The sequence below is a fragment of the Meriones unguiculatus genome, chromosome 4 (genome assembly GCF_030254825.1).
Source record: "Meriones unguiculatus strain TT.TT164.6M chromosome 4, Bangor_MerUng_6.1, whole genome shotgun sequence".
In the NCBI taxonomy this organism is placed as follows: Eukaryota; Metazoa; Chordata; class Mammalia; order Rodentia; family Muridae; genus Meriones; species Meriones unguiculatus.
The window spans coordinates 118,951,431-118,959,017 of NC_083352.1; the positions used below are offsets into that span (position 1 = coordinate 118,951,431).

General features: G+C 43.0%; 1 long non-coding RNA gene across 1 annotated transcript in view; it reads left to right on the forward strand.

Moving 5' to 3' along the window:
* Positions 1-4,982, forward strand: part of LOC132653536 (uncharacterized) — a 63,263-nt gene extending 58,281 nt beyond the window's left edge. The window contains exon 4 of the long non-coding RNA XR_009591266.1: positions 4,972-4,982. This is a non-coding gene — a long non-coding RNA (uncharacterized LOC132653536). The remainder of the gene's footprint in view (positions 1-4,971) is intronic.
* Positions 4,983-7,587: the final 2,605 nt, after the last annotated feature.

Consider the following 7,587-nt stretch of genomic DNA (forward strand, 5'->3'; position numbering starts at 1 on the left):
TATTGACCTCCTTGCTTGAGAAGAAAAGGGGCTAGTGCTGTCTGTCTGTCACCCAGGGTTCTGTCCTTTGTACTGTGAAGATGACAGAGAAGAAAATTTTCTTTTTTCATAGCCTGCTTTGTTCAAGAACAGACATGGGCCTGACGCACGGTGTGCTGAGAGTGTGGATTGTAGGTGGAGAGAGGGCTAGTATCACTACCCTTCACATACTGGTTGAATGTTTTGGAATGAATTATTCAGCTTTTTCAAGCTCCCTTTCCTGTTGCTTATAGGAGGGGATTGTCAAAACTACCCTTTATAGTCTCTCTAGTGCATGCCAGGTTTAGAATTTATTTTATTTTTTGATTCTGATAAAAACTCGTGACGTGGTATATCTACCAGGTTAAGCAGGTTTGCACTGCTGTATAAGAGATGTTTAGAGATTTTTTTTTTTGCAAAAATGAGACTCTGTATCCATCAAACAACTTCCCATTCTCTCCTCCCCCAGTGCCTGATAACCAACTTTTGTACTCATATGAATGGCCTAAGAATTTGTCTATGGTAGTAACCACATAGTTAATAACCACTCTTATTCCACTGTGACCGGCTTATGACACTTAGCGTGATGTCCTCAAGGCTCATCCATAGAGTGGCCTGTATCAGAAGTTTCTTCCTTTCAAAAGGAAGGAACTTTTATGTACATTTTATGACCCTCTGTTTGTCTGTTGATTGGCACTTAGGTTGCATTTGCTTTTTGGCATATGTGATGTTGCTTTGAAGATCAGTGTGCAAATATTTCCTTGAGTTCTTGAATTCATTTTTATTTTAAAATTAAAATAATTTTTTATTAAAAATAAGGAAATTATTATTTTATTTTAATTTATTTTCTTATACATTAGAAAGAGTTTTGTTTTTAAACATACCCTATATAAACCAGCAGTGGCTTATTATATTTTAATTCTTTTGAGGAACAACCATACTGTTTTTCTTAAGAGTTAAACTTAATTTTACATTTCTACCACTTTTGAACAAGGGTACCTAAAGTTTCATCTGTTCATTGACACTTGTTAATTTTTTTTTTTTTTTTTTTTTTTTTTTTTTTTTTGTGCTTTTATTTGGTTGGGCTGTAGTCACCCAGTTAGGAGTGGAGTTCATTGTAGTTTTGATGTGCGTTTCTCCTGATTACTCATGTTGAGCATGGTTCCATCTTGTCAGCCATTTGTTTATAATCATTGTAGAAATGTCTACAGTTTTTCTGTTTGAAATGCGTGTTCTTCTCAGTTGTAGACCTTCTTCATACATTCTGGCTATTTATGCCTTATCACACAGGTGATTTTTAACTATTTTGTCCCACCCTGTTGGTTGCCTTTCACTTTTGCTAAACATCTTTTTTTGCTCACTATATATGGTGTTTTAGTAACATAAACTGCGTTGAAAAGTTATTTTTTCTTCTGAGACAGGGTTTCTCTGGGTAGCCTTGGCTGTCCTGGACTTGCTTTGTAGGTCAAGCTGGACTCAAACTCACAGAGACCCGCCTGCCTCTGCCTTCCAAGTGCTGGGCTTAAAGGGAGCACCGCCATGCCTGGTGTTAAAAGTTATTTTAATTTAAAGAAGTTGTTAAATTTTTTTTTTTTTTATTAATCTATTCACTTTACATCCTGATCATAGCCCCCTCCCTTGTCTCCCCCTGGCCTCACTTTCCCTCCCTCTTCCTCCCTATCCCAGTCCCCTAGTCCTCAGAAAGGGGAGCCCTCCTCCCTTGCCAACTGACTGCAGGACTGCCTGCATCTTCGTGGCCTGGCAGGGCCGAGGGAAGTGACTGAAGACAACAGAATTCATGTCAGAGACAGCCTCTGTTTCCCACATGGAGACTGTGCTGCCTATCTGCTACATCTGAGCAGGGGCCCTGGGTCTTCTCCATGTGTGGTCCTTGGTTGGTGCATCAGTCTCTGCAGCCCTCCCTGCCCTCCCGGGGCCAGGTTTGTTGGCTCTGTTGGTCTTTATGTGGAGCTCCTGTCCTTTCTGGGTCCTTCTGTCCCTCCACTCTTCCATAAGACTCCCTGGCTCTCCCCAAAGGTTGGCTGTGAGTCTCAGCATCTGCTTTGGTCCTCTGCTGGGTGGAGTTTTTCAGAGGACATCTATGGTAGGCTCCCATCCTGTTCTCTTTCTTCAACCATTTCTGGCGTCTATTCTATTTGCCCTTCTGAATGAGAATGAAGCACCCTCCCTTGGGTCCTCCTTCGAGTTTTTAGATTTTTGACTGGCAGTACATATTTACATACAATTCTTTACACTTATTGGTTTTAGTGTGTTGCTTCAACTGATGAATGCATGTAATGATCACCCGTCTTCTTAAGTTTTGTGCCCTTTGATGCATAGTTTTAAATTTTGATGTAATCCTATTCATTTTTCCCTTATTTTTTAATATACTTTTCATGTCATATCCAGGAACTTATTGCCAAGCCTCATATTATGAAGCTTCTTCCATGTCTTTCTTTCTAGAAGCTCCCATGTATGCATTTTTTTGTGCTGATTTTTACATATGGTTTAGGTATGCCATGGGCCCAACTTTATTTTTTTCCCAACTGTGTATCTAGTTTTCCCAGTGCCAGAGTGGAAGGGCTTCTCCTGTCTTACATCTTGTAGCCATTTTTGTCAAAGATAATTTGATTACACACAGAAGAGTTAATTTTGGTCTTTTTACTTGCCTCCATGCAGTATCAGAAATCAAGAAGTGTTAGGCACCCAAACTTTGTTTTTTAATGATGGTTTTTGACTATTCAGTGTCACTTAAGTTTCCATATGAATGTTATCATTATTGCTGTGTGTATGACACGGGGAGGAGGCAGCACATGACAGTGAGTGTGTGGAGGACAACTTTCAGGGGTCCGTTGTCTCCTTTCATTGTGTTATTCAGGGATCGAGCTCAGGTTGTTGGGTAAGCACCTGTGCCTGATGAGCCATCTCACTCTTCGATGGCTTTTTTTTGTCTGAACGTGCAAAAATGGCATTGGGATTTTCAGTAGGAGTGATTGGATCTGGAGGTGGCCTTGGGAGCCACTGACATTCAACCCTGTTAGTTCTTCTATTCATTTGTGTCTCCTTTAATTTGTTTCTTCAGTGTTTTGTGGTCTTTGGTATTAATACAAGCTTCTTGCTTCCTTGGCTTATTCCTGAGCATTTTGTTCTTTTTAAGTGGAATCATTTTCATAATTACTTTTAAGATCATTCATTATAAGTCTATGGAAATGTGGCTGCTTTTGCATGTTGATTTTATGTGCAGCAACTTTGTTGAATTTGTTTATTAGGCAATTTAAATGTTTTACTTGTGCTATCTCATCTCATCTTCACTGCCACCCAGTGAAGGAGGCACCATTGCCCTTCTCAAAGATGAGGAAAGTGAGCCTCAGAGGACTTGGGTAACATGCCCAAGGCCACCTGCTTGGAAAGACTCCCAGTCTGGACTGAATGTCAGCAGGCTTACCTACATCCAGCCTGGCTGTGACACACATTCATCATTTTCTGATAAGGAGTTTTGTAAGGCTCATGAGGTAAGCTTGAGAGATGCACGGCAGAAGGGTGAATGCTTAATTAAGAATGGTTTTGCTTTTAATATATATTTGAAGAAAATGTCAATGAGCATGCAAGATAAAAAACATACAATGTTCCTAGTAAAAGGGAAACATTAAAAGGACTTTCATTTAAAGTATACTCTAGCAACATTTTAATTCAATTAGGGATTATTATCTACTTTTTTTATGTGTAGTGCCAAGGTTTGAACTTTGGGGCTCATTCTTCTTAGGTAAGTGTTGTGTCCCTGAGCTACCTCCATAGCTCCTATTTTACTATTTCACTTTATTTTGAGACAGGTTCTTGCTAAGCCACCAAGGATGGCTAAGGAGGGACAACAAGAGACCCTCTTTAAAGAGATTATCTTTGTATGGAATTAAATGAGCTGCCTATAGACATTTTCCTTGTCTTTCTAAGTGGAAGAGCCCTCTGCAGGGTTCTGAAAGTTGGGATTTACGAATACTGACAACTTCTTGGTAAGGCATTCTCAGAGACCTCAGGAATCAAAAGAGGCAAACTAGGGAAGAGGAAGAAATGACATTAAGAATATGAGAATGTGGGTTCCCTATTAAGGGGAATAGGGATAGTCATTGGCCTAATCTCAGTTGCCTGATCTTTGATCACTGACCCCTGGCGTGCAGGCCTCGGAGAAAGAGGATCCAGACAGTCCTGATGAGATCTGATAGGCTAGGATCAGATAGTAGGAAGGAGGACCTCCCCTATCAGTGGGCTAGGGGAGGGAAATAGGGAGGAAGAGGGAAGAAGAGTGGGACTGTGAGGAGATGAGGGAGGGGACTACAGTAGGAATACAAAGTGAATAAAAAAATAATAATAATGATAATGATAATAAGAAAGAATATGAGAATAGGGAGTCCTGCAGCAGAGAGAGTATAGGTCTTTACCAAGGAAACTTGGACCTGAGCCTCAGAAATCAGCTGGAGACGTTATGATCTGCAAAACCACACCTTCGAGCACCGTGCCCTCTGCTTTCCATAGCGAACCGTTTGCAACTCCATGGGACCTAGAAATACCTTGCACATGCTCCTAAATAGAGGCCATTTCACTTAATTTAGGAGAGCAGGATCAGCTGAGACAAAGTGATAGCACAGACTCCACATTTCCTGAGTGCTGCTGTGGGTTCTTGCTGGGTTCTCACAGATACAAGCATTGCCCTAGGCCACAGTCAGACAAGACAGACTAGAAGAGTCCAGTAGACGTGAGCTGTGTGTTCCTTCCCTGCTGGGTTTTTCTGTGGTGTCTCCAGCGTGCCTCTTTCTTGGCAGTGCCGATCTCTCTTGATGGTTCCTGCAAGGCTGTACTAGAGAGCAGGGGCCTAGCCTTCCTGGGTCAAGCCTGGCCCCAGACTCTTCCACTTGGTGCTTTTTTTAAGGAAGTTTCTCAGATCCTTGGTTAGAAACCAAGAGTGAAGGAGTGTTCCTCTTTCGAGATAACCATCTCTGTTAGTCCAGAGACTCAGGCAATGGGAAAGACTGTGACAAAAGGGGCTTGACATACCATGCTCATGTTCTGTTCTTGCTTTTTTTTTTTAATAGAAGAGATTGCTTTCCCATGGTTAGGGGAGAAGTCAGACTTTCCTGTTCCTCTTGGGCCAGGCATGAAGCAATTTTCAGCTCTGATGTTGACACCAGGTCAAAGCCTCAGATGGTCTCTCTGGGCAAGGCTCCTTGGACTTCTGAGAGCTGACCTTTCTCACAGGAGCCTGACCAATGGACCAGTGGCAGGAGGACATAGTCATAGCCTTAGTGGAGGGGGAGCAACTGAGAGGTTAGCGTCAAGGGCTGAGACTTTGGAGTTATCTGCGTGGGTTTGACCATCAGCCGCACTTCTTTGAGGGTGGGAAGCACCAGATAAGGTACTTAACCCTTGAGTCTTGATTTTCACCAGGGAAGTAGGGATTAGGGATAGAAAAGGCTAAGAAAACCTATGTGGAGTGTTGAGGATAAGGCACAGAGCATGGCAAAAACCCCACAGGCATTACTCCTTCTTGAGGTTATTAAAGGTTGTAGCCTAATCTTTTTGGTTTTTCAGTGGTAGGGAGTGCTAGGCAAGTGCTCTACCATTGAGCTCTGCTCTCTTTCCCTTTTTTATTCTGAGACAAGGGTCTTGCTAAGTTACCCAGGCTGCAGGCTAGCCTCAGCTCATCGGGTAGTACAGCTTACAGAAGGCACGGGCAGAGCCTGGTGACAGAGAGAGTGGTAGTGGTTTACAGTGTGGCTGAAGTCAGCAGGATGCTAGGACCAGGGACCAGGCTCTAACCGGCAAAAACTGACCCTTTGTATGCTACTTCTGCCAGCTCAGCCATGTCACATAAAGGCTCCTCATCTGCCTAGATGGTGCCACCAGCTCTGGAAACAAGCATTCAAGCCACTAGCCTGCAGGGAACATTTCAGATTCCAGTCCTAACAGGAGGTTTGGTGAAATAACGTAGGCAGGTACGTGTCAGCAGCACGGTAGACCTGCAATAACCGGTCTCATTATTCCTCAGTATGGAGCTAAGCTATTCAGTAGAAGAAGGTCTGAGCCCTTGTGGGTCTGAGCACCAGAAAATATGAGAGAGTGGTCAGTCCTCTGGCCTTCTATGTGTTTAGAGAATCAAAAGGAAAATTAAGGTCAGTCTGGTCTTTGTAGCTGGGTCCCTCAATTTTTCGCTGGCTCAGTGCCAAGCTTATTTTAGGCCTCCAATACATGCTTGTCAAATTCGGGAAAGCTATGTTAAAGCCAACGTAGATTTGTATGAGCAGGCCTGGCTCTGTGGGTAGGACCCCATGCTTGGAAAAGCCCCAGGCCATCTTGAAACTTTTAATGGTGTCATTTCCATTTTGCACCATGCCCTACAAATTATGTAAAAAGGGTCTTGTGTACAAGCAAATAAATGACGGCTGAAAGTTAGGAGAGCCGCATTTCCTTCTTGAAATTCTTCAGTGTTTCCCCAGCACCCTCAGAAGAAAGCCCAGGCTCCTTTATGTGACTCACTGGTGCCATCAGAGCCAGCCCAGCCTGCTGATCTTGATGGCTGTGCTGCTCTGTCTTCTAGACCTTCAGCCATCCAAGCCTGTACCTTTAACAGAGGGCCTTCTACTCCCTCTCTAGCTCATGGCTGGCTCTATCTGCATTCCTACCTAAGCTCCCAGTGACTGCTGTCCTGCCACTGTGACTTCCAGCCTATTTTATGCTCTTTACAGTGTTTTCTGACAGAAGTGTGCTTGCTTATATGTTAGCTTGCTTAGTTTTCATCTGCCAAAAGGCCAGAATGGAAGAAGCAGACAGTCTTCTTGCTTGCCTTGTTCCCAGAGCATTGTACAACCCTTGGCATGCAGTAGGTGCTCAGTAAATACTTGTTGACATAAGGATGAGTGGACTTGTCAGTGCTAGGAACTTTATCTCTCAAGACCTTCTCTAGTGCCTCTAGCATGACTGGTCCCACATATCAGGAACCCAGAGCCCTGCAGGTGAGCAAGCTGGGCACCATTCTCATGGTTTCTTAGCAACGGAGCATATATGGGCCCAGACTGCAGGGTCAGGTCCTTGCATTAGGATCCATTCTGCAGCTGGAAAGGTAAAGAGGACTAGAAGATGGTGTGACTCCAGAGAGCAGCAAAAAAGAGAAGAGCTCCATAGGAGTGGAAGCAGTGCATTGATTAGCAGCCATGTGTCTCAGTGCTCCACTTTATGGTAAAGCAAATGAGTGAGAAAGAAGGAGAGACTCGTTCTGTATCAAAAACCAAAACCAATTTGAACTAATGATGTAAAATGAAAAAAAAATGATACAGCAAGAATCAGAGCTAAATATAAGTATGGTATTAAGTATATTAATGCTTTAATATATATAAAGTACTCAGGACATGAAGATAGGGCTATATAAACACACAGTAAGGAAGAATATTCCAACACTCTTTCACCATTTCAGGAAATTTACAAGTCCCTGATCCTTTCATTTACTCTTCCCAGCCTCTTGGTGAGGGAGTGATGATTTGTCCCCATTTTAGAGATGATGAAATGAAGGCCCTAGCTAGAGAT